The sequence below is a fragment of the Pleurodeles waltl genome, chromosome 3_1 (genome assembly GCF_031143425.1).
Source record: "Pleurodeles waltl isolate 20211129_DDA chromosome 3_1, aPleWal1.hap1.20221129, whole genome shotgun sequence".
Lineage (NCBI taxonomy): Eukaryota > Metazoa > Chordata > Amphibia > Caudata > Salamandridae > Pleurodeles > Pleurodeles waltl.
Window position 1 is genome coordinate 1433471880 of NC_090440.1, and position 27827 is coordinate 1433499706.

Consider the following 27827-nt stretch of genomic DNA (forward strand, 5'->3'; position numbering starts at 1 on the left):
CAGATGCCGATGACCTCTTGCAGGAAGATATAAGGATTAGCTAGCAGTCTAGGGGAGTGCTTAGACCTTCTGTCTGCTGAGTGGACCATGATTGGAGCCTGAGGCTGCGGAAGGATATCCCTCCTCCTGTATCCTTGAAGCTGACCTACTCTCACAAGCTTTATGTTTCACACATCCATCCATTCAATTTGAGGTTTGCCTACTACTGCAACCAAGCCTGTAGAGTTGGTAGCAGAAGAACTGACAGCTAGATCACCAGTGAATGACAGCATTTTGCATGATGTTAAGAAGAAGCAGGGCACTGGCATGGGTTATATTCATTGACAGAAGTCCGCAGAGTGAAAGCATCAGGAACTGACAGTATATTATATGTGCAAGAGTTTAACGCCCCACCTTGGTTAATTTGTTAAAAACAAACTAACTGCTGTGATCCAAAATGTTTCTTTTTGGTGAAGTATAGAGCAAAAGTAATAGGTGAAATGTGCAGTAAAGTTTGCTTTAGCATAATTTCTTCCTGCTTGTTCACTCTTCACTCACTCTACCATCTCCTGATTCACACGTTTTCCCTCCTGTTACCATCAAAGTGACATTCTACTCTCACGTCTTTTCCTTTCTCTTTCGTCCTTCCTCATTGTCTTATATGTTCCCTCTCTTCTCTGTCACTGTTCTCTATCTTGTCTTTGTCACTCTTTTTTTCACAATTTTCTTCCTCAGTCCCTTTCCTTTCACTCTCATCCTCCCTCCTACCTTCTCCTTCTGACTCCATTTCAGAGACAAGGTATGTCAGACAGGTTAGGAGCTGGTAAATGGTATCACAGCCCACACAGGTGTTCAGTTTTACATTGCAGAAATAGATATTGAACGAGCAGAACTCTGCCTGTGAACTGGCTCAACCGAATCTATGAATCAACAAGACTCTTTGGGGGTGATTTTAACCTTGGCGGACGGCGGAGGCCGTCCGCCAAGGTACCGCCGTGAAATAACCGCACCGCGGGCAAAAGACCGCGGCGGCCATTTAAACATTTCCGCTGGGCCGGCGGGCGCTCTCCGAAAGAGCGCCCGCCGGCCCAGCAGAAATGCCCCTGCAACGAGGACGCCGGCTCAGAATTGAGCCGGCGTAGTTGCAGGGGTGCGACGGGTGCAGTTGCACCCGTCGCGTATTTCAGTGTCTGCAAAGCAGACACTGAAATACTTTGCGGGGCCCTCTTACGGGGGACCCTGCAGTGCCCATGCCATTGGCATGGGCACTGCAGGGGCCCCCAGGGGCCCCGCGGCACCCACTACCGCCATCCTGTTCATGGCGGGTTTCCTGCCATGAACAGGATGGCGGTAGGGGGTGTCTGAATCCCCATGGCGGCGGAGCGCGCTCCGCCGCCATGGAGGATTCAATGGGGCAGCGGTAAACCGGCGGGAGACCGCCGGTTTACCCTTTCTGACCGCGGCTAAACCGCCGCGGTCAGAATGCCCTCGGGAGCACCGCCAGCCTGTTGGCGGTGCTCCCGTGGTCGGTGACCCTGGCGGTCACCGGCCGCCAGGGTCAGAATGACCCCCTTTGTGTGTAGGAGCTCAGCTCAATGTATACAGGGACTCTGCTTTGTTTCAATGCAAGAAATAACCTGTCTGCATAAAAAAACTCAACATTATGGCCCTCATAATGATCTTGGTGGCAAACACCACTGACCGCTGTGCTGATAGCCAACAAAAGGCTGCCAGTGGTGGTGGATGGCATACCACGTATAACGATGCCAAAAATGGAAATTGCCAAAAAATTGTCAACCTCCACCCACCACCAGGGCCAATGACGGCGGAAACGCAAGACACATAACCCTGCCACCGCCACGTATTCAAACCCCCCACCCACCAAATAATGATGCACAAATCAGCGCAGCGGTCATTGGAAGTGGAACGACCATTGGCAGTACCAACTGCCGCGGTCAGCAATGGGAACCGCCAACAACAAATGCACACATTAGCTGATTTGAAAAGCACACACCTGATACACATCCACACCACTATAAAACACACACATACACACCTCACAATCCTCTTCTATGCCAATAGGACGACACATATTGACACCCCAACACGCATACACTGAACAAACCATCACAGAAGTCACACACACAAAATCACCACTAAAACACAAACACTGCACACCCACCATCACAAACCACACTCCCAACCACACAACAGCACCGTCACCAACTCATCTATAACACACCACCCACAACACACACCATGGCACCCCCTAAGCACCCCGCTTCACCGACAAGGAGCTAAGGACCATGGTGAACGAGATACTCAGGGTCGAGCCACAGCTATTCGGGGCACAGGTGCAGCAGATGCCCTTGTTCAGGAAGATGGAGCTATGGCAGAGGATCGTCAACAAGGTCAATGCAGTGGGAACCCATCCACGCACAAGGGATGACATCAGGAACAGATGGAACGACCTGCGGGGGAAGGTGCGCTCCATGGCATCACAACACAACATTGCAGTACAGATGACTGGCGGGGTCCCCCACATCCTCCCCCCGAATACACCGACTGAGAGGAGAAGGTCTTGGCTATCCTGCACCCGGAAGGCCTCACTGGACTCCCTGGAGGACTGGATTCGGGTAAGTCAACGACAATACCCTGACAGTCACCTCACCTGAAATGCATGTATCACCCTATCCCTCTCACTACCACCATGCCCCCATCCCCTATCCAGCCCATAACACCCAGACACTCCTATCCATATTTCCAGCATGCGCACAACCCCCATACAAATTACTATCCTTTCTCCTGTGCACAGTCACCAACCCATGCATGTAATGTCAGGAGCACTACAACACCCAGAAAGCACCACCACCCCCTCACTAAATGCATCTAAAAGAACACAAAGGGACCCTGCATGCTACTACATGGGAATGTAACTACCAATTACTGCTAAGCATTGCCGCAAGGGACAAGAAAGTGCAGGACACCCACATCTCTATTCTCTCACACACAAGTACCACCACCCATGCCCCCCAGACCAAGACGTCAAGGAGTGCCAGTCCTCCACCTGAAGACGAAGGCCACACTCAGGAGAGTGCAGAGGGATGTCTGGACACTGAGGAACTCCCTGTCCCATCCCACAGTCCTGGACTATCACCTTCCAGAAGCCCCACCCAGGATACCACTGACACCCCTACCACTCAGCCACCACTATCAGCTCTGGCCCAATGCCCCCAAACCAGTGTCTCCACGCAACAGACTGGCTGCCCACATGTACAGAGGCCCAAGTCTCCACCCACAACCAGGCAGGATGATGAAGGGCCCAGTGCAAGTGCAGGGGACACAGGGGGCAGGGCCAGTGGGAGGGCATCAGTGGACCAGGGGGTGGCCCAAGGAGGGATGCTGCTGCCCAGAAGATCATTGCTGAGGTCCTGAAAGTATACCACCATCACAGGACAGGATGGGCCAGATCCTGGCCACGTTGGAGCAGAATCAAAGGCTGCAGGTAGCACACCACCAGGAGGCCATGAAGGAATGGAAACAGCTCAGTGCCACCATGGCCTCCAATGCAGGGGTGCTGCAGCACCAGACCAACATGCAGCCTGAGTCCTCCACCAACCCGCAGGCCCCTTCAACTAGCCAGGACACTGCCCTGCCATCAACATCTGCAGCAGCTATTGGAGTGGTAGCACTGCCAGAGGACTCACAGGACACCAGCGCCCCTTCCCCTGCAGCCCAGCTTCACCCTCGCAAACGTGCCCTCAGACCCAGACATCCCACTGAAACACCAGCCAAGACCAGCACTAGGATGTGACTCTGACCTGAACTGTCTCCCTTTGTGCCACTGAGCTACCTTGTTGACATGCCACTGCCATTTCACCATCTTCAAATGGCCCCATGGACGTTTCCCCTGTGCTACCAACAGCTGTGGAAATGTACTTGAGTATATAGTTCACCATGTGCCCAATCCCTTCCACTGTACCATCACTCATGCATGTTTTATCTTCAAATATATACACTTGTACACACAAAACATCTGTCCTCATTTAATGTCAGCAATCAAAAGTTAATGTGTATGTATTAGCCAATTTTCATCATAATGCCACTTTAATTGGAGGAGGGGGTCTAACAGCTGTCATGTTTGAAGTATGTCACACTGTACATTCCATTGCTGTAACACACATCTGTTTCTTCAGCCATAGGCCCTCATTACAACTTTGACGGGCGGCGGAGGCCGCCCGCCAAAGTTGCGCCGCAGGAATACCGCACCGCGGTCTGAAGACCGCGGCCGGCATTCTGAGTTTCCCGCTGGGCAGGCGGGCGGCCGCCTTAAGGCCGCCCGCCAGCCCAGCGGGAAACAACCTTCCCACGAGGACGCCGGCTCGGAATCGAGCCGGCGGAGTGGGAAGGTGCGACGGGTGCTACTGCACCCGTCGCGTATTTCACTGTCTGCTATGCAGACAGTGAAATACAAGCGGGGCCCTCTTACGGGGGCCCCTGCAGTGCCCATGCCATTGGCATGGGCACTGCAGGGGCCCCCAGGGGCCCCGCGACACCCCCTACCGCCATCCTGTTCCTGGCGGGCGAACCGCCAGGAACAGGATGGCGGTAGGGGGTGTCAGAATCCCCAAGGCGGCGCAGCATGCTGCGCCGCCTTGGAGGATTCTGACGGGCAGCGGAAAACCGGCGGGAGACCGCCGGTTTTCCTGCACTGACCGCGGCCAAAGCGCCGCGGTCAGAATGCCCTAAGGGGCACCGCCAGGCTGTCGGCGGTGCTCCCGCCAACCGCGAGCCTGGCGGTCACAGACCGCCAGGCTCGTAATGAGGGCCATAGTGTTGCAACATCACTGGTAAGGGACACCACAGCACTTAGTACATAAGTCACCCTGAAACAATGCAGGAAACCCATTTGCAGAATAGGAAATGTACCTCAGAGTCACTGGAAGTATAGCCAGATTAGCTGGGTTCTGGAGGTGATGTCTTCCCCCTCTTCTTCTTCATCACTCTCATCCATCCTCTGAGGTGGCAGGGGTGGTTGGACAGCATCCTCCTCTTCCAGAAGTAGGGTAGCTTTCCTCACAGCCACGTTGTGTAGCATGCAGCAGACCACCACTATCTGACACAGCTTGTCATGCCCCTAGCACAGGGATCCTCCAGAGAGATGCAGGCCACAAAACCTTGCCTTCAGGACTCCTATGGTCCGCTCAATCACCCTCCTACTGTGACTATGTGCTTCATTATAATGGATTTCAGCATCTGTCCTGGGATTTCTCACAGGTGTCAGGAGCCATTGCATGTTTGGGTAGCCAGAATCTCCTGGAAAAGTTGGTGAAAAAGGGTTAATGCACACACTTATTACTTGCATGCAGCCTGCCTGTCAGGTATGCACTAGTACAGTGTCATACACCCTCACCTATGAGCCAAGCTCTGTCCCAGTGTAGTTGTCCCATCATGTGTGGCACACTGCTGTTTCTCAGGACATAGGAAAAATGGACTGATCCTGGGAATCTTACATTGACATGACAGATGTACTGATCAGCAGAACACACCAATTGGACATTCATGTAGTGAAAGGTTTTACGAGTTCTGAACATCTGTTCTTTTACTCTTGGGGGTATGAGGGCTATGTGGGTACCATCCATGGCACCTATCACATGGGGTATATTTGCAAAAGCATAGAATCCTGATTTGATGGTGGTGAGATCAGGCCTTTGGGGGAACTGGACATAACTTTGCAGGTGTTGAACAAATGAATTAAAAGATTTGGACAGGGTGTGGCTGAGCATTGGCTGAGAAACACCGGCTGCCATGCCCACTGTCACTTGGAATAAGCCTGTGGCAAAAAAAAACAGATAGTACCTGCACAGTTGTAGGTATGGCATGGGGATTCCTATTTGCTGGCATCAGAACAGGCTCAATTTGTGCACAGAGTTCCAGGATTGTGGCTCGATTCAGGCGGTAAGTGATGATGTGACACTCCTCCATGGTGGCCAGATCTACCAGAGGTCTGTAGACGGATGGGGCCCTCCCTCGCCATACGGGTCTGTACCTATGGGGGCAGAAGAGAGACACATTGAGTTGGGACATACACTTCCATAACAAGGTCCCACTATTCATGTTGTACATGCAACACAATTGTCCCTCACACATCCACAAAGTATGTGTTAATCCTGTCAGGGCAATGTGTGGTGATGTGTGCATGTTTTATTGCATCACAGTGTAGGCACAATTCCCAACATGATTCCATGAGAAGGACCAGTAATCATAACAGTACTCGACGAAGGGGAGATGGGATGGAGCCATGGAAATGGACCCTAGCCAGACAATGAAGGCGTGGTGGATGCACAGTGACAGCCCCCTGCCCTACAGGTAGTGTAGTGTAGGAAGTGACCTCATTCCGCTGGCATTTGTCGTCATGGTGGTAGGCTGTGTTCACCACCGTGCACCTGATCATTGGATAACATTGTTGTCAAAGGGGAAGCAGGGCCAATCATGATCACTGTCAGTGGTGACGGTGCACAGCGCTGCGGTATATACCGCCATTTTGCCATGCCCTTGACAATTGACTCCTACACTTCAAGTAGGGAAGAGCTCCACTTCATGTGCTGCTGTGTCCTGACTCTGGTCATTGAGATGGCCGAGCTACAGGGGAACGGGCCCCGGCCTTCATCACAGAGGAGCTGGAGGAGCTAGTGGACGGGGTCCTACCCCTGTATGCAAAGCTGTATGGGCGACCAGAGGCCCAGGTGAGTTGCTATTTGTCCTCCTTGAATGTGTGTGAATGTGGCAGATGCTTGTAGGCGTTTTTGTTGGCTGTGTGAATTCTTACTCGTTGTGTGTTTGGCAGTTTTGGGCTTGGCTAATGTCTATATGTATGTATCCATTGGCTATGTCAGGTTGTACTGGCATGGCATTTGTGTATGGGGCACCCTCTTTACTCTGTATGTCCCATGCAGGTCAGCGCCCATCAGAAGAAAGGATTATGGCAAGCCATCGCCAAGGAAGTGCGGAACCTGGGGGTCTACAACCAACAGAGCACCCACTGCAGGAAGCAGTGGGAGGACCTGAGGGGCTGGGCTAGAAAGACTGGGGAGGCCCAGCTGGGGACGGCCTCCCAACGAGGGTGGGGTGCACGTCGGACCCTAACCCCCCTAATGGCCCGCATTCTGGCGGTGGCCTATCTGGATTTTGATGGGCGCTTGAAGGCAGCACAGCAGCCACAAGGGGGTGAGTACCAACACTGTTGTGATGCTACTTTGATGAGTGAAGTGAGTTGCTATGGGGTGTATGCACTGTGGTGCCAGGCCCATAGACAGGTGTGTCTCTGCAGTCCTGCCCCCCTCTATGTCCGTGGGATAGTGTCCTTAGGTAGATATGGCTGGAAATGTAGACTTGTGTGGGGTCCCCTGTTTGGGCTATTGGTTTAATGGGGCCTCATGGATTTGCAGATTTGTTGTCTTGGCATCGTCTCTCATTGTTTCCCATTGCACAGTGTTGCAGATTAGAGGACAAGGATGGTAATGTTGTGTACTGTGGGATCATGCCTACCATGCCTACCAGTCAGGGGCACATTCATATCATATAATGGGTCTGCTAATGGTTGGTGCCTGAGATGGGTGGGAGTGTATGTGTTCCAACATGAATATTTTTCCTGGAATTGACATATTTCTTTCTTCCTTTGATCCCCCGTGCTCTTGTTTCCTTGTGTGCTTTAGCATCATCTGGAGAGGGAGCTGAGGCACCGGAGAGTGGGAATGCTGCAGCCCATGGGACCAAGGAGGCAGATTCCACTGACGCCAAGGGGACCAGTGGGTTGGAGGGTGAGGGGAGTACCACGGGGGAGGTGACTACCACTGAATGTATTGACTCTGACACCTCCTCTGATGGTAGTGGACCATACTGGGCCCACCCATTCTTTGCTATCTTCCGCCACCCCCATACCATCATCGCCCTCCCAGTGGCTCCCCACCGAGTTGCCCATGCCCACTAACCCATGTCCGTGGGCGTCTACTTTGCCTCAGGTACCTCTTATACTGCCCCAGTCAGCCCTGCTACCCTCACTGAGGAGGCTATTGACCTCCTGAGAACCATCTCTGTAGGGCAGACAACCATTGTGAATGCCATCCAGGGGCTGGCATCCCAGATGCAGCAATGCAATGCATTCCTGGAAGGGATTCACTGTGTCATGTCTGGCCTACAGAGATCTTTTCAGGCTCTGGCCTCCTCTTTGATGCAGCCAGTGTCCCCGATCTTTCCGTCACCCCTCCCATCAGTTCCCGTCCACCCCTTCCAGCACCCCACTCCCTTCACCCATCCCAAGCACACATACAGACAGCCATTCACCCAAATCAACACACATGAAGCACACAGAGAAACACAAGCACCACACGTCTCACCACATGCAGGCATACACCCAACATACCAAAGCAGACACACCAACATCCACCTCCCTCACTGTGTCCACCCACCCTCCTTCCAAAACACACAATGGCTCACACTCATCCACTCCACATACATCCAATACACATAAGCATACTAAACAGGCACCTGCATCCAAGTCCGGCACACCTATACTTCGTACCACCACTCCCTCTACCGCCACTCCCATACCTGTCTTCAAAATTCCTCCTACTGCACCTAGAAAGCTTTTCCTCTCTTGTGTTGACCTGTTTGAACCCACTGGCCAACCCCTTCTTATTCCTAAACATTCCCTTGGCCTCACCAAGTCTACTCCTTCCTCTTCCAAGTCCTCCCCAGTTCACCCTTCCCATTCCTGTGCACCTTCCCCAGGGAGGAAGAAGGCCCGTGTTGCCCCTGGTTCCTCTGCCACCCCCCAGTCTAGGCCCTCTCCTCCTCCTTCCAAGGGTAAGCCCAAACTCTCTCCTCCTCCAGAACCTATGCCCAAGACCCCCCTTCCAAACCTGAGTCCCCACCCCCACCCCCCCCTGCTCCTGATTCCTGAGGTGCCTGGCTGCCCCATTGATGCCCCTTTCTCCATGGAGGATTTTTCCATCGTTGGAGTCAAGTGTGGCCTATATTTGCCATTCTGGGACTTGTATATGGACTGGCCTAAGGCCTTGTTTGAACATTTATTTTTATTCCTGTTCAATTAAACTTTAGTGCCCAGCAGTGGTTCACTGTGGGGGTGTGGTGTGCACAGGTGTGTGCTTTGACGCAGGTTTTTGTTGGCTTGTGTCTAGTAAGTACATTTTGTTAGGGTATGTAAGGCTTGGGTGTTGGGAGGGGTTGGGTGTGCGTTGCGGTTTGGGTGGGGTGGGTGGGTTGTGTAATTGTGCCCTTTCCTCCCCTGTGTGCTAGGCTGCGGTACTTACCGTCATCGTCGGCAGTCACGATCCTGGAGGAATATGGCAAGGAGAAGCACTGGCATTATTTCCAACTCTTCCTCCATGTCAGCGTTGGTGTGTTCTATGGACCTCCGGTGAGTGTTTCCCTTTATAGGGGTTGTTTCCGCCAGGCTTTGCGTGGCGGTGTTTCCGCCCCAGAACTGATGGCGGTGTGGTGGTTCTAATATGGTGGCCATGTAGGGCCTTTCCGCCGGCCTGAAGATGGCCTCCACCATCATTGGCGGTGCTCCCAAAATGGAGGTGAGTGGATGGGCCGCTGGCTGTTTCTCATATACTTCATTATGTGGCGTCTGGACCGCCAGCCTATTGGTGGTAGTTACTGTGACCGCCGGCGATGCGATCTTTACCGGCAGGTTCAAAATGACCACCTATTTCTGAAGGACCTCAGCTCCATCCTTGCATAAATTCCACTATAACTGCGCAGGGGTTCAGCACTATGTATTCAGCGACTCAACTGTAGTGTCTGCGCCCTCTCAACATCCCCTGACTCTTGGGAAAATTCCTTAATCTGCCTGTGCCTAAAAAATGAATGTGACCTTGTGTACTGTTACTGAAGCTTCTGTAAATCACTCCATTTCTTTCAGGTTGAGTTTGTGCTATATAAAACTGTGAAAAAGGTCAACTCCAACTGTGAATGTTCTCCACTTTTCAATAGGAAGGGTGTTTGACAGAGACCCACTCTCTCTGCTTGTGCAGGAACAAATTTAACTTGTGCAGGAACTCACTCATGTCTTCTAGCTACTCTGGTGCATTTCTAGAAGTGCAACCAACTTCAGTTTTGTGTTCCTGGGAGCAGGAAAAAGGAAGTGGTATATTGAGAGCATTCTCCAGGGACAGAGAGTAGTATGAACATATAAACAATGCTGAAACCCTGGTCACTGCCTATGGATGATGTGGTGAAAGTACAAATATACTGCAGTACATGGGAAGGAAAAAGTACAATTTGGAAGAAAAGCACAAGACAGAGAACTAATATGAACAAAGGAGGCTCCATGTTGGAGCCACCAGCATTTAGGCTGTGGCCGGTGGGAGGAGGGAAGTGTGATCAATAGCAGGTCTTGCCATCTTATGTGAAAATTCAAACTTTGAGCAGGAGCCAAAGATTGAGAAACAGGACCCCTATAGGGCCAGGTGAATTCTGGATTTGGCTCTAATTATTACCCCGTGGAGTAGTGGAGCAGCGGACTGCAGTTGGCTGCAGTTTGGGTGCTACAGTAATTATATTTCGGCTGCCAATAGGTGCTTCTTTACCAATGTCCAGGGTGATTTAGGAGATGGTCTAGCACCAGGAGACCAAGATATGCCTAGTTACCAAGGTACATCTTTCAAGAGTGCTAAGAGTATCCAATTTTGGGGTGCTCAGGAATGGTTTAGGGTCCAACCTACTGGTTGACCCAAGGGGCTTCCCTGGTATGAGGATGTGACTGAATTCACCTTGCCAAGGACAAATTAGGGGTCATAGTGAAAATCTGGGGGTACCAAATCAAATGTTTTGTGGATGATGCTTGAAGGGCCAGCCTGAAGGATAACCATGATTTTGAGAATTTTAGACAGAAAATGTTATATCTAGCCTTGTATTGAAATGGATGTTTAATATACATGATATAAATATGTTGAAATCTGTCAATATTAAGAAATTCTATTTATATATCTTTAGGAAAATAAATATGGCCTGAGCGTGTTTAATCCTCAAGCGCAAGTATTGTGGCCTCAGGCTACTTCATTGCTTTAATGGGAAATGGCCTGGTGTAGTGCTTTCACTCAGATCTCATTCCCACTCAACGGAGAGTCCATTGCTTGTTTTAATGTGAACTGTTGTTTCTGGACCCAAACTTGTGTTTTAAAATCCCCCCTTCAGGCATACATTCAAACAAAAGGAGATATCTTAACATTGTCTCAGTAGAAGGTGCATTAACGCACAGGACAACAGTTGCCAGATTGAAGTTGGCATAGTGTAGTAAAAGGCAGGGTGGGCACCACCTGCTGTGGCAGAAAGCTTTGGTGGGTGCAGTGCAAAGGCCTGTCCATGCACAGTACCATGCGGATCCACCTGTCAGTCTATTACATGTTCAGCTAACAAACACCCAGGGCAAGAGGCACACACAGTGTTCTGTGAGGTGGACTGTGAGAAGTCGGCACCCAGCACTCCTTGATAAGTTGCACTAGAATACTGCAAACCACATGTGTTGCTACTGTGGTGCACGTCCCGCCCTACCCAAACTGAGCTAGATAGCAATCACTTTGCTGTCTTTGTACGGAGTGTTAGAGTAACTGCATGGCTGTTAAAATAATTGTGTGACATGACATTATTATAAAACCATCACTCTGCTGCCAAGACTACATGACAGACTCATCAGCAACATCAACGTGTGGGCCCTGGCTGGCATTCCTTCTCAGGTAGAACAGGCAGCAAAGAGCATTTTACTCAGAGACTGCCAACAGGACCATCTTTTAAAAGTCCCTGACCAAACTAATAGGTGCCACTGCCACCTACCATCAACCATGGAAACGAGGTAAATGCTGTCCAGACCCATGCTTGCCAATATCACTTTTCATGTTCTGACTTTTTAACCAATACTTGGAATTTTTAGAAGCAAAAACACAAGCGCCCAGGAATGCAAGATGCTGTTGGAAACAAAATTATGGACAGCCTGATGGATACTCGTTAACTGCAATACCATTAAAAAAAAGAAAATACCTTCCCCCTTTTATTGCATATGTATGGCACTTGCTACCCATTATTAAGGGTACTAAGTGCTATATAAATTCAATTACATACAGTTAGGGCCACTGGAATTATGCAACGGGGAAGGCCAAATTATGCGTCATGGTTCAGTAAATTGGCCTCAACTCCAGACTCAATTTCTACGCTCCCACACGTCAACTTCGATCCGCCAACCTCGCCCTCGCCGTCGTCCCCCGAATCCAGCGCAAGACCTGCGGCGGCAGATCCTTCTCCTTCCTCGCCGCCAAGTCCTGGAACTCTCTCCCCACATCTCTACGCCAGACCCAGGACCTCCTCGCCTTCAGGAGACTCCTCAAAACCTGGCTCTTCGACCGCTAACTGCAGCACACCTCCACCCCCCCCCCCTTCCCCCCAGCGCCTCGAAACCCTGACGGGTACATAGCGCGCTTTATAAATATTGTGATTGATTGATTGATTGATTAAATTATGTGGCAAGAAAATGCAAATTATGCTGCGTAATGGGGCACACTATACTTCATTATTTTGACATTTTTACACTTATTACCACTGTCTGGGCATTAGTTGCACCTTATTATTACTAATATGATACCCAACTAAAGCAATAATCAACAGATATGTGATCAGTCAAGCTTTGCAGGGTCTTCCACTGCCCAGTAACGTGTTGCTGTGTATTTAGTAACCTATGAACCGTTTGAGCTAGAAACAATTTTATGTTTGCTAAAATCTGCTGATTATGCAAACAATGGATTGTGAGAAATGCAGTAAATCTATGGTTCTGCGTAAAACGCTGCAGCCACACAATCGCATAAACCGCCTCCCTCAAGACAGTGTTAATGGACAAACATTGTCTCAATAAGGAATGCTAAAGCACATGACAATGCACAGTGAAAGCCACCACATTGGGTCTGTTTGACTGGTATTTTATTAATTACTGGTGACCTCCAACCCTCCTTTGAAGGCACTTTCCAGCAGCACTAAAAGCTAAACTGTCTCTTAAAAGACAGAAAATGTTTTCTCCCACGCTGGTTTCCCAAGCGGTGCAAGGCCCAAGCAGAGACAAGCACCCATGAAGCTGCAGCCGGGGCTGTGACACACGATGGGGGAAGGGTACTTTCTAGGGGCTGAAGCCGATTAGCTGTTTTAGCGTTGCGTGCCTCGTGACTTCTAGCATTAAGGGAAGTAGTTTGTGTACAGTAGTGAGGATATGCTTAGGTTGAACGGGTAAAATGCCATCACTAAAAGTAAGGTTAGCAAATTGCTGAGGTGGGCTGGACATTTGACCCATGCTGCATGAAGGATAGAGCAACAGACCAAAGAGTGAAAAGGGCTTGCTGAAAGCTTTAAGTATATATAATATATAGTTTTAGTAAGACCTAATTTGGGATCAACTTTGAAGCGATCGCTCCTTTTGTCTTCAAATAAGCACAACATTTGAGAGAGTCTGCTTCCAGCTATTCCCTGTTAAGTAAGACCCTCTCTCTTTGGCTACCCGGAGCCCTGGTAATGGCACACCGAGACTACTGCAACACTGTATACACCAAGGGGCATATTTACAAGCCCCTTGGGCCTCCTTGGGCCACATTACCGTCATTTTTGTTACGCTAATGTGGCATTAAGGAGGCATTTTAGTTACGCCAAATAATGCATGCATTGTGCCACTTTTTAATCCCTTGTGCCACATTATGCCTGTGCCAGGCATAGTATATGCAAGTGGGGCATTCCACCGTTAGAAGCCCAGAAAAATTGAGTATTGAATGTCATTTTTAGTGTCATGGTGTGCCATATTATGTCGTTGGGGGGGCACAATGGGACACAAGAAAAGCAGCGCATCACCTACGATGCAACACTTTCTTGTAAATATGCCCCCAAAAGCGCAGAATCAGATGGTTAGACTCAGTCGCCACACCACGTGACAGGGCCATGTGAATTCTGGACCAAGAGTGCAGATCAGCCTGCCAGACTCAACTTGGGTTTTAGCTTGGTCAGTATGTTTGGGAGGGTGTGCCCTTCAGATTTCCCAAGAACGACGCTGGGACATCTTGTTCAAACACATTATATGAGAAGCAGGGCATGAGGGGGCTTAAGGCACAGTGGAAAGGGAGAGCAGTGCGAGTTTTCAGGGGCACTTAAAAAGCAATATTCTTCAAACTGATCAACATTTTTAAGGTCTTCAAACAGTCGAGTGTGTGTGTTTTTTAGTCACTGTGGGCATGTAAAAATCCCAGGTGAAATCCGACAGACACCAAATTATCTGACTAAAAGCACTTGTACCTGACTCTTTACTACAGAATATATTTTTAGGAGAGTGTAACACCACAAACACCCTCCCCCAACACCCACCCCGGAGCAACGTCACTCACCTCCCTATCTACACCAGGTGACAGGGTTCGTGAACATTGCACTGAAAGGTCTCTGCTGCCTCCTGGCGGAATCTACAATTAAGTGCAAAAGTACATGACACTACAATGATTACCTACTCGCATTCTCTGCTAAAACGGTTCTCAAAGCGGGTTCAAACGTGGAAGGTGCCTGGGACTTCAGGACCTCATGGTTCAGTCCTGAGTGTGGGGTGGAGTTTGTTCCTATTATCTGTGCTTGAGAAAAACTACTGAGCACTGAGCATTCTGTATGGGCTGAAAACAAACAAGGGTCGGGATGAAAATCCCCGGTTCGTTGTATCAACTGTATTTTAACCCCCCTTTACTGTTCTATTAACTAAGATGCAGCGCTCCGAGGTTACTCACCCAACAGCGTTTGCGCTTTAAAAAGTCTGTAAATAAAATACACACATTAAAATGCAACGCAGTTGGTATGAAGAAGACCCAGTGGTCCAAAGACTCTTGAGCCACAGGAAAAACATACAAGAGCTCATCCTGTGCTGGTGCCTTACTTTGATAGTGTACACCTGTCAGCTCAGATCAGCCCGCAGCCGCTCCTGACAGCAAGGTAAAGACAGTCACGCACCGGAAGTGCACAATATAGGAGCAAAGTGAGAGTGGCTGAGTGAAACTTTCACCAAGGCAGCGACTTCATCATCTGCAAAAAAACGGCAAAAAACAATAGAAGCGTGCGTGTCACAGAAAGGAGCGCATTATTGGATAGTTAAATGCTAGATTATTGGGAGTCTTTTTTAAGTTCAGTTTAAATAGCACTTTGAGGTGGCTTGGTATCAACAGCACTTTATGCGAGCGTTGTTTTCAATATATTTACCAATGCCGCATATGTAGCCCAAGGATGTAGGAGACATTAAGGCACTCATTACAAATCTGGCGGTCGGTGTTAAAGTGGCGGTTATACCGCTAACAGGCCGTCGGTAAAAAAAATGGGATCACGACCACTGTGGAAACCGCCAACACAGCCAGCCACTTTAACAGTCCGACCGACACGGTGGTAGCAGCAAACACCGCGGCGGTAACCGCCAACAACTAGGCGGAAGACAATGCACCACCCAGCCCATCACAACCAGCCAATCCGCCAGCTTTTCCGGGGTGCTACCAACGCCATCAAAAGCACGGCGGAAACAGGACTTGGAAGGTAAAGCACTCACCTTGCAACACTCAACAAAGAACCAGGACGCCATGGAGCCCGAGCTGCAGGTCCTGCCCATGCTGGTCTACCTCCTCAGCTACCAGGAATACAAAAGGCTGTGGCAATGACCACGGTGAGTACTGCACCTAGTACACAGGGGATGGGGGGAGGAAAAAGAGAGTGACAAACACACGCAACACTCAACACCCCCACCCCGACCCTCATGCACAACACCATACACACAAACACATGCATCAACATTACATTTACACCCCGTAATCCCCTGGAAGAATGCAAGAACAAAAGGAATTGATTTAAACAGTGATATTTTAGAAATAGGCAGCTATAGGTAATAAATAGAAAAACACTATTTACAAAAATATACAATATGTACATAAGACAGTACATTGTCCATTCAAAATGTCCGTGGGCCACTGGCCCAAAAATCATGGCCCAAGCCCACACTTGACTCCTGCCTCAATACGGAGAGAACACTGCAGGGGCACCAGGTCAAAAACACACAGGCACCTCAGGGAGATGGGGAAGGTGGGGGCACCTCAGCCGGAGGATAGAATAACGCCACTGCTCCTCGAGGGAGCTCCATGCCCACTGCTTGGTCCTGGGGAGTGCAAGGCCACAGTCTCTCAAGTGGGTGGTTTGCCTACTGCTTGGTCCTGGGGAGTGGAAAGCCACAGTTTTCCAAGTGGATGGCTTCTTCCACTGGTCCTGGAGTGGGCCTTGTGCCCAGTGTGCTTCATCCTGCCATGGATAGGGTGAGTGGATACATATCTCCACTGGTTCTGGAGAGGGTGTTGTGACCAGTGTGCTTCATCCTGCCACGGAGGGGGTGAGTGGATGCATTCTTCCACTGGTTCTGGAAGGGGCTTTGTGCCCAGTCTGCTTCATCCTGCCAAGGATGGGGTGAGTGGATGCATATCTCCACTGGTCCTGGAGTGGGCCTTGTGCCCAGTGTGCTTCATCCTGCCATGGATAGGGTGAGTGGATACATATCTCCACTGGTTCTGGAGAGGGCGTTGTGCCCAGTGTGCTTCATACTGCCAAGGAGGGGGTGAGTGGATGAATTCTTCCACTGGTTCTGGAAGGGGCTTTGTGCCCAGTCTGCTTCATCCTGCCAAGGATGGGGTGAGTGGATGCATATCTCCACTGGTTCCGGAGTGGGCCTTGTGCCCAGTGTGCTTCATCCTGCCAAGGAAAGGATGAGTGGATGCATATCTCCACTGGTTCTGGAGTGGGCCTTGTGCCTAGTGTGCTTCATCCTGCCAAGGACAGGGTGAGTTGATGCATATCTCCACTGGTTCTGGAGAGGGCCTTATTCCCAGTCTGCTTCATCCTGCCAAGGAGGGGTGAGTGGATGCCTTCTTCCACTGATTCTGGAGGGGGCTTTGCGCCCAGTCTGCTTCATCCTGCCAAGGAGGGAGTGAGTGCATGCTTTCTTCCACTGGTTCTGGAGGGGGCTTTGTGCCCAGTCTACTTCATCCTGGATGGTGCAAGGTCACATTCTCTTACCTGGGTATCTGAGGCACGAGATTTGTAGGGAACAGGTTGCATGATAGTCCATGGAGCCAGGGCTAGACTCCATCCTGCAGCGGCTAAGACTGCAAACTGGTGGTAGTGCTGGTGCTGGTGGGGGTGATGCCAGTGGTGGTGGGAAGCTCCAGCCCATCTGCTGCAGCCTCGGAGGGCTGTCCACTGGGGCTGCTGGTAGTGGTCCTACTGTAAGCGGTGCAGGTGGCAGTGCTTGCGGCGGGGCCTGTGATGGTGCTAGCGGCGGTGCTGGCCGTGGTGCAGGTGCCGGTGCTGTCAGTAGTGGAGGGAGGCTCCAGCCCTTCTCCTGCAGCCTCAGACGGCTGCCCACTGGGGCTGCTGCTGCTTCCAGTAGTGGTGCTAGCGGCTGTGCAGGTGGCGGTGCTTGCAGCAGGGCTGCTGGCGGTGCTGCCCGCGGTGCAAGTGGCGGGGCTGACGGTTGTGCTGGTAGCCACCTGCAGCCTCCGACGGCTGAAGTACCTTGCCTGGTGTTTTTTGCCCCTTCCTCACCTTGCCAGATGGTGGGGTACCTTGGGTCCGTCAGCCGGAGTTTTTGCTGGGTGGTTCGTGCTCCTTGCCTTTGCTGCATGCTGTCCCCCTCTTCACCTTGGCAGGTGGCGTAATGTTTTTGTCCTTTGCAGGGGTTGGTGGCACACTGGCTGGGCTGACGGTTGCCCCCTTTGAGCCTCTGTGAGTTGCAGGTACCACAGCGGACGTCGACTTGGTGGCTGAGGTGCTGGCCTGGGTTCTGAACACCCTGGCCCATGGGGAAGGACAAGGGGTGGGGGGGAGGGGTAGGGAAGAAAGCAATGTTTGCCAGGAAAAGCTTCTTGGAGACACTGGGACGGGAAGAGGGAGAGGGTTTGGGAGTGGAGGAAGAGGGAGTGGTTGTCGGAGGTGTCTGTCTGCTGGGTTTGGGTGCAGGTGCATGGGCTGGATGCTGTTGTGAGGTGGATGGCTGTTGGGTTGGTGGGTGCTTGCGTTTGTGTACTTTGGGAGGAGGGGGTCACAGACACAGTGGGAGAGGACACAGGGGACGTGTGCATGGATTTGGGGTGGTGACTGCCCGTGAGGGGTGTGTTGTGATGGGCGTGCTGGTGATGGAGGTAGTGGATGAGGATGTAGTGCATGCAGGTGTGAGTGGAGGCGCTACTGGGAGGGAGGTGGATGGTGAGGAGGAGGGGGACACAGTGGAGGCAGTGGATGTTGGTGTGCCTGCATGGGGATGGTGCTTCTGTGAGTGCCTGTGAGATGAAGTGTGGTGCTTGGGTTTGCCTGAGCCACTTCTGGGTGTTGATTTGGGTGAATGCTGGTCTGAAGGTGTGCTTGGGATAGGCTGGGGTAGAGGGGATTGGGTCTGGGTAGAGGAAGTTGGAGGGAGGGGCTAGAGACAGGTACAAGGGCTGCTGTCAGTGCTGAGGCCAGAGCCTGAAATGCTCTCTGTTGGGCCACCACGCCAGAGTGAATGCCCTCTAGGTATGCATTTGTTTGTTGCAAATGCCTCTCAACACCCTTGATGGCATTCAGTATGGTTGACTGCCCAACAGTGAGGGATTTTAGGAGGTCAATAGCCTCCTCACTGAGGGCAGCAGGGCTGACTGGGGCAGGGCCTGAGGTGCCTGGGGCGAAGGAGATGCCCACCCTCCTGGGTGAGCGGGCACAGGAAACACGCTGATGGGCTGCTGGGACGGTGGTTCTGGTAGGGGGGTGGCGGCTGTACCTGTTGTTGGCGTGGGCACAGAAGTGTCCGCCACCGCCAGGGAGTTTCCATCGGAGGAGGAGTCGCTGTCTATGTCTCCCCATTTGTCCCCGTCGTGGTGCACCCCTCGCCCTCCATCTTACTGGTGCTCTCACCCTCGGTGGATTCGGCCTGCAAGCCCATGTGGGATGCAGCTCCCTCCATCGCCGGTGCCTCTGCTCCTCTACCAGATGATGCTAATGCACATAAGGACAGGGTGACAAAACAAAAAGGAGGGGGAGACACAGAGGATACACTTGGTCAGTGCGAGCAACACCACTACCGTTGGCGTACAGAACACACAGGGCGCAGCCCTATGCACTAGGCCATGCACTACCAGTTACTAAGATAGTCACCAGTCCATGGTGTACAAAGCCTTCCGCCATTAGCTGCACACCTGAAACTTACAGGACCGTGCCCAGTAGTAGATACTCACTAACACTATTGGGGTAGGAGTGCTTCATAGCCTGCCCAACAAAGGAACTACCCTGTCATCTTCGCACTGGCCTAGGGGAACCCACAACCCACATCCCCCACCCAGGTAACTCTTAACACGTGCAAAGTCATGATTCTGAATCTGTACTCACCCCCTTGTGGCTGCTGTGATGCCTTCTAGTGCCCATCCAACTCCGGATAGGCCACCGCCAGGATGCGGTACATCAGGGAGGTCATGGTGCGACGGGCACCCCTTCCTTGTTGGGAGGCCAGCCCCAGCTGGGCCACCACCATCTTCTTTGCCCAGCGGTGTGGGTCCTCCAACCTTTTGCGGCAGTGGGTGCTCCGCCTGTCAAGTCAAAGACTTCCAGGGTCCCCACCTCCTTGGCGATGACACGCTAAATACCCTATTCTGATGGACGCTGACCTGCAGGGAAAAAACAGAAGAAAAAGAATTAGTCATACCGTCCGTACTGTCATCCTCATGACCCACCGTATCCCTCCCATCCCCTTTCGCTCATACATTGACCACCATACATGCAGTACCCTGCCCAGGACCCCTCAGCCCCTCCCCCTACATGTGGCTTACACACACAGCACTCCATCCATTCATGGCCTATGCATCATGCTCACAGTGTACTCATCTGTTTGTCTGGAGGACCATAGAGTAACGTGTACTGGGGTAGGACCCCATCCACCAGTTTCTCCAACTCCTCCGCTGTGAAGGCAGGGACCCTTTCCCAAGACACATGAGCCATTGTCGCTTTCAGACACAGGTCACAGCAGCACTTGCAGTGTAGGTCCTCTCCTGTTGAAGGTCAGGCAGCAAGTGAGTGAACAGATAGAAGATGGCGGTCACTTTCGCGGCAGTGCCTACCGTCACCGCTGGCATACATCGGCATTGGCTCCTGGAACCCATAGGGCCCAATGATAACCAATGCGAAGTTGTGTGGCGGTCTTTGACCGCCTACCGCGACTGTGCACAACGCCAGCAGAATTAACTCATTTCCACTTGTCCCTCCTCACAGGTCAGGCAGCGGCCATTCCAGGGGGACAGAAGGCATGGCACCGAAATACATCACAGCAGACACTGGCACAGCAACTGACTGTCAGATTCACATACTGGTTCTGTAAAGGAAAAAAATCATCATTAGTGCAATAGATGTGTAAATATGACCCTCTGCTCACCGTTTTCTTCCATAGGCTTCAACCGCTGAGGCTGAATATGAGATGGCAACATCCTCCGGTGGACCTTGCTACAATCGAGGACAGATACATTATCCTAACATGCAGACTTGATCGGGCCACAATCCAAGAACTGTGTGCCCAATTGGAGCCAGACCTGATATCAGCTATCCGACAGCCCACAGGTATCCCCCCTCTAGTGCAGGTCCTGTCAGTGCTCCATTTCCTGGCAAGTGGTTCCTTCCAAACAACATTGGCCATGGCATCAGGGATCTCTCAGCCACTGTTCTCCAATGTGCTGACCAGAGTGTTGTCAGCCCTGCTGAAACACATGCGCAGCTACATCGTATTCCCCCAGGTGGATGATTTGGCCACAGTGAAAGCTGACTTTTATGCCCTGGGACATATCCCCAACATCATTGGTGCCATTGATGGTACACATGTGGCATTTGTCCCCCCCTGGAGAAATGAAAAAGTTTACAGGAATAGAAAAAGCTATCACTCTATGAATGTGCAGATGGTGTGTTTGGTGGATCCAGTACATCTCCCATGTGAATGCCAAATATCCTGGCTCTGTGCATGACGCCTTTATCTTGAGCAATAGCAGCATCCCATATGTGATGGGCCAACTCCAGAGGTACCGGGTGTGGCTAATAGGTGAGCCCAAAGTCCCCACACAGTATAAGTAGGTGTCTGGGTATGGGGTTGTCCCTAAGAGTTAGTGTGTGTCTAAGAGGTATCCCTTGATAGTTGCAGGTGACACTGGTTACCCCAACCTCTCATGGCTACTGACCCCAGTGAGGAATGCCAGGACAATGGCAGAGGAACGTTACAATGAGGCACATGGGTGTACAAGGAGGATTATTGAAAGGACATTCTGCCTCCTGAAGGCCAGGTTCCGGTGCCTCCATCTGACAGGTGGATCCCTGTACTACTCACCCAAGAAGGTGTGCCAGATCATCGTTGCATGTTTATGTTGCACAACCTGGCCTTGAGAAGCCAGGTGCCTTTTCTGCAGGAAGATGAGCCTTGAGATGGTCTTGTGGCAGTGGTGGAGCATGTTGACAGTGAGGAAGAGGAGGCAGATGTTGACAACAGAAGTAATATAGTACAGCAGTACTTCCAGTGACACACATGTAAGACACTGTAACTTCACTTAACTTTTCAGTTTTCTGTTGGACAGTGTACATGGCAGACTGATTTCCCTATATCTATGTCCACTTACTGTACCCTTTGGTATCCCAATTTTCAGATCTCTGTGTCCCACTCTGGCTCCTGCTATGTTTACTGCTGCCCACCAAAGGTCATTCCAAAGTATATTTAACTGTACATATGACTTGCAATGCTTTGATAATGTTGAACTAATACATATTTCAATCATTTGACAGACTCAAGATTTGTATTTGTTCCAAAGATGTTTATTTAAGTGCTCATAAATAGAGGGGGTGTGCAATGTGCTGGTGTGATGGTGGAAGAAAGTCCAGGGTAGAGTCCAGTCTCTTGGTATCACAGGTGCATTGTCCAATGGGGCATAGGAAGGGGTGTGATGGCAGTTCAAGGTGGACAGGGTTACAGAGTGGGACAGAAGGGTGACAATCAGGAGAGTCTTATTTCCTGGCGGGGTCTTGACAATGTTCTCTGGCTTCTGCCTGGATCGCAGGGACCATTTGCGGGGTGGTTCTCCTTCTGCAGGCGGTGGGGAGCTAGTGGCCTGTTGGTCCTGTGGCGGGGCCTCCTGTCCACTAGCGCTGGCGGAGGTGGAGGGCTATTCTTCGGTGTGGCTAGTGTCAGGGGCCCGTTGGTGTGCCACTGCCTCCCCCATGGTCTTGCCCATGTCTGCCAGCAACCCTGCAATGGTGACCAGGATGGTGTAGATGTTGTTTAGGTCCTCCCTGATCCCCTGGTGCTGTCCATCCTGCAGCCGCTGGGTCTCCTGCAACTTGTACAGTATCTGGCCCATGGTCTCCTAGGAATGGTGGTATGCTCCCAGGATGTTGGAGAGTGCATCCTGGAGAGTGGGTTACCCGGGCCTGTCCTCCCCCTGTCACACAGCAGTCCTCCCAGCTTCCCTGTTATCCTGTGCCTCTGTCCCTTGAACCGTGTGCCCACTGCCACTGACCCCAGGTCCCTGATCGTTCTTGGTTTGTGGGGTTGCCTGGGGTCCCTGTAGTAGTGGACACACTGCTTACTGACGTATCCTGGGGACAGTGGCATGGGCCCGCTGGGTGGGTGCTGTGGTGGTGTTTCCTGAGGGGGGAGGCTCTGTGGTGGATTGGGACTGTGGCAGGGTAACCAATTGTGCAGGGTTCCCTGAAGGGCCAGGTTGGTCATCCTGATCCAGGCGTGCAGAGCTGCTGTCGTCACTGTGGGCCTCTTATGGGGGGGACTGGATGTGGCTGTCACCTCCTCTCTGGTGACGTTGAGTAGGGGTCCTGTGGGGAGGCAAAAGCAGTGTTATTGTATCTGCGTGTCCCATCTTGTGCATGTGTGTGTTTCCCTGTATGATTGTGATTTCCCTGTCAGCTTTGCCTTGTGTGCGTGGTGATTTTGTGGGCTGGGTGAATCTCTCTACTGGGCATGCTGTGGTTATAGGTGTCCATGTAGGTCTGTGATAGTGGTCCATGCATTGGTGTTACATGCAGGGCTTGGTATTGGGATGGGTGGGTTGTGATAGTGGGGTATTTGTGAGGTGGTGGAGTGATGGGGGTGAGGGTAGGGGTAGGAGTTTGTGATGGCATGCAGGTAGGGTGGGGGTTAAAGTAGTAAAAATGTGGCTTACCAGAGTCCAGTCCTCCTGCTACTCCTGCAAGGCCCTCAGGATGCATTATTGTCAAGACTTGCTCCTCCCATGTTGTTAGTTGTGGGGGAGGAGGTGGGGGTCTACCGCCAGTCCTCTGCACGGCTACCTGGTGTCTTGCAACCATGGAACGCCCCTTCCCCGTAGGTGATTTCACCTCTTCCTGATGTCATCCCTAGTTCTGGGGTGCTGTCCCACGGCGTTGACCCTGTCCATGATCCTCCGCCATAGCTCCTTCTTCCTTGCAATGGACGTCTGCTGCACCTGTGATCAGAATAGCTGTGGCTCTACCCGGATGATTTCCTCCACCATGACCCTTAGCTACTCTGAAAACCTGGGGTGTCTTTGGGGTGCCATGGATGTGGTGTGAGTGGTATGTGTGAGGATATGTGGGGTGTTGTGTTGTGAGGTGCATGGATGGTGTATGGGTGATGATGTATTGTGCCTCTGATTGAGTGGGTGCTCCTGGCTTGTCTCTCTCTGCTTGCTATCTTTTTTTTTGCTGTAAGGGGTTGTGGGTAATGTGGGTGTGTGTGTTTTATAGTGGTGTGGGTGTGTGGGTGGGGTGTGTGTATGGGTGTCAGGGTGTGTATTTTGAATTGTCCAATGTGGTGTAGTTTTGTTAGTGTGTGTGTATTTTGAGCGAGGCGGTGTGTACCGCCAATGGTTTACCGCAGTTGAAAGACCGCTGCATGATTCGTGAGTTGTGATACTATGGGCGTATTCCTGTTAGCGTAACGGTGTGGGTTTGGATACCACCAGTTTATAACTGACCTTTGGTCTGGCGGACTTGTGCAACTGTCTGTATAGTGGCGGATTTCTTAGTGTGGGTCAAAATACCCATAGTGGATTACCGCCGCGGTCAAGGTATGTTGGCGGCCGTCAGCACGGCAGTAGGTGGCATTTACCACCAAGGTTGTAATGAGGGCCTAAAGTTCTGGGGGGGACAGGGGCAGGCCCGGTGACACTCCTATACAAAGTGCCTGTGGTCTGCGATGCTGCAGGTGCTGATAAACATGTACAATAATAAAGTTGTGAAGTGAAATAGAAAGGCAGACATGTTGGCATTGTTTGGAAGTATGGTTTATTGTAATATACACTCTGCAATGACTCAAGGGTGGTCATGTGATGTCTGGCATAGGTATTGGAGTGGAAGGGTACTCTTTAGTACTTTTACCACTTTGTGTGAATGCTATAAAGTGCAGTATGTAAGCAAAGTTCTAAAGGTTGAGAGACAAGAAAACGTTTCTCAAACTTTATGAATGCCTCAAGAAAGCAAACATTTTGGCACTAAGGAGCAGATGTATCAAAGGGTTTTACCCATTTTACGTCTATAGGAAAATGTGTTCATACATATGGCTCTAAGTCCTGTCCACTTTTTTTTAAATAGATATAACTTTGGATCAAAAACCATGGGTGATAGCATGGAAATGCCCATTTACAATCCATTGAGTGCCCCCCTGTTGCAAAGTAGCACATAGCTCTACTTTGCGCTGTGATAGGCAATTCTCAAATGCAAATCAGAATTTGTGTTGGAAAGTAAATCACAACACAACACGTTGCCTGGGTTCACATGTTTTTATGATGTACACCTAGTGAAAAGGGTGAGTATATTTCCTCCTAAGTCTGGTACTTCATAGGTCTATATACACACGTCATTAGTCCCCAGTGCGCCTACCAGTTATACACACAGATATCTGAAGTCATTATTTTAAACAACTAAGCTTTGCTACCAGAACAATCAATTTGTCTTGTATTTATTTTTCACTCCAGGTGTCTGCATTATATTTCAGATACAGTTATCACCCAATGTCAGAGACACTGGTATTATGTAGTTGAGAGGACCACATTTTGTGGCATGTTGACTCAATTTTGCAGCAATCAAAGACACATTAGATGGCTTAATGCAGCACATTTTGTGGTGGTATTATTTCTTTATTTTGACATTTATTCTTAACAAAGATGTCACATAATAGGTACCCGTTTAACAGGAAAATACAGGAGTAAGCAACTGAAAGGCTGACAGGTCACTTTGCGAATGGCTCTCCACTGTGCTGTGATTTATGTTGCTGCAGTTTTAGTAGCTTTTAATCCGTTTACGCTAGAAACAATTTCTTGTTAAGCTCTGAAGGTTATGCAGCAGAAGACAGATTATGTTACAAATGCAGCAAACCAATATCACAAGGAAAAGGCAGCAGCCAGAGAATTGCATTATTCCAGTGACCCTGCTCATGGTGCACTGCCCTACAGGGTATTAGTAAAAGTCACAAGCTGGTCCACACACACGTTACAAAAGGTTAGCTCAGCACGGTATGATGCTACTTGTCAAGACTGGCTGTGCTCAGATTGGTGTGAAATGGAGTCACCATCAAGTGACCGATTATGAATTCCAAAAGCAGTTAATGGCATTTTTGGACAGAGAATGTAAGAAAATGGAGAACAGGAAAAACAGTTGGTGAAAGGTAACAAATTAGTAAAACTTCAACACAGAGGCCTTCAAGCCTTGAAGATTCTATCACCAGCCACTGAAACGTGTTTCAGGGAGTGAATGAAGTCCTGGCATATAATTTAGTAGTACAGATATCAAGGATCTGGCTTAGGTGATGGCTCATTGAAAAGAGAAATGGTGAATTGAAGTCGAGACTAAACATGATTAATTCAAACTTTTAAATTGTTTTTTTTAGCTTGGGATCCTCAATTTTTAAATCAGAATATATTTAATAAATATTTCATACAATAGAAAACAACAGAATCTTGACATTGGGGTAAAAGGTCAGCTGGGTTTATAAATAAAGCTGTATTCACACGTTTACTATAATTCAAACACCAGCAAAATAATTAAATAAAATGATGTTACTTTTACCACATCTCTATCCCCATCTCCGTTGTGGTCAGGATCATAGTTTCCATGCTTTTATGCTCTGAAAAATTAAACGTTTAAACAGGACTCCATTGTTGTCTCTGTTTAAACTTTACATGTTGTTGGAGTGTGCATGATTACACTGTAACAATCTCTTACCTGGCAGCGGTAGTATGCAGACATTGGTCTGGGTGGCAGACTGATTGTCCTCTTTTTCAGCATGAAACTTGGCTCCAAAACATCAAGCAGATTAGGGATGCATAGCTGCCAACCTTCCCAGGTGCTCCATTCAGGGTTTTTTCTTTGAATTCTGGAACTTGTAGTGTTGGTTTCATAATTCAAGAAACAAGCCTATGAGTCCCAAAATTCAAAGGAAAAAAATCTAGACTGAAGCAGCTTATAACACATGCATGTTGGAAACTTGGTAGGGCTGTTTCTGAGGAAAGCCTGGGGTACTAGATGACACAGAGCCTGATTCTGCCAGCCAGTGGGTGGTATGTGGAGGTCCTAGTTCTCATACCTGGCAGGCTGCAGGCAATAAAGAGTAGACAGCCTCCTCTTTTGTCCTCAGTGGCACAGGACACTGAACCTGTGGCGGCCAGGCACACAAAAAGTCGGCAAAGCCTTGGAGTCTTAATAAAAAGGCAGAGGAATTAAAACTAGAGTTAACTTCATGACAGTTGGTTACATTACTAGGGCCTTGTCAGCCAGTCAAAAGCAGGTCATAATGGGTTTAAAAATAAAAAACCAGGACATTTTCCAAACATAGAAGTAGAACTACATTTTTGCATTGATTAATGGGCACAGTGAACAAAAAGGAGATTTTGTGAACTAAAGTAGTTGCCTAGGATTACACAATTTATGGAAGCTGGGTTTGATCCCAGATTTTCTAGGTTTACACTGAGGAATTCAGGAACTAAATGAGTATCTCTTTCTGACATCAAAAGTTAATGCTTCATCTGTAATTCTTAGAGGATGAAATTAAAGCACAGGTGGCAGACAGACTCCATATTTTATCTTGGACATTTTTAACTAGTGCAAATCTTGAACAAGGTTCTTCCCAAGAGACTGACTGTGAAACATGTTTTATTTTTTTCAGCACAGCAATGTTTGCCAAAGTTCACAGGATGATGGCGCTGAGGCCAATATTCAAACAGAGTTCCCCATGTTACATGGTTGGCAGCTGTGGCCGTGAGGTCATATCATCTCTTGTAAGAGCTCAGCTGGTTTTGGGCTCGAGGTTCCAAGAAGACCTCAAGCAGATTCACAGCCAGGCATCTGGCTCAAGTTTTTAGTGGCATGCCAAGCTCAACATTCAGTTTGGGTGCATTCTGGTACTTGTAGTTTTGCCTCTAGAAAAGTAAAAACAGAGCTGTAAGATCCCAAATAAAAATATAAAACCAGGAACTAATATGCGTAATAGGTGCCTCCTTGACAGAAGGGAAGGTAGTGAAGAGAGGCACAAGGATCTATAAAACAGGCTGTCTTTTCTACACTCTGGAACCAAAAAAGAAAACATACATGGCCTTATTTTTAAAACTTAATATAGCATCAAAGGTTTGCCAATCTTGTTACAATTTAAATGAAAACAGTGCTTTCATTATATAGCCCCTCTCCTTTTCAAAGGTTGTTTTGCAGCTAAGAGGAAATCTCAGGAGCTGGGGCATCAGCCCTCTTCTTAGTCATTA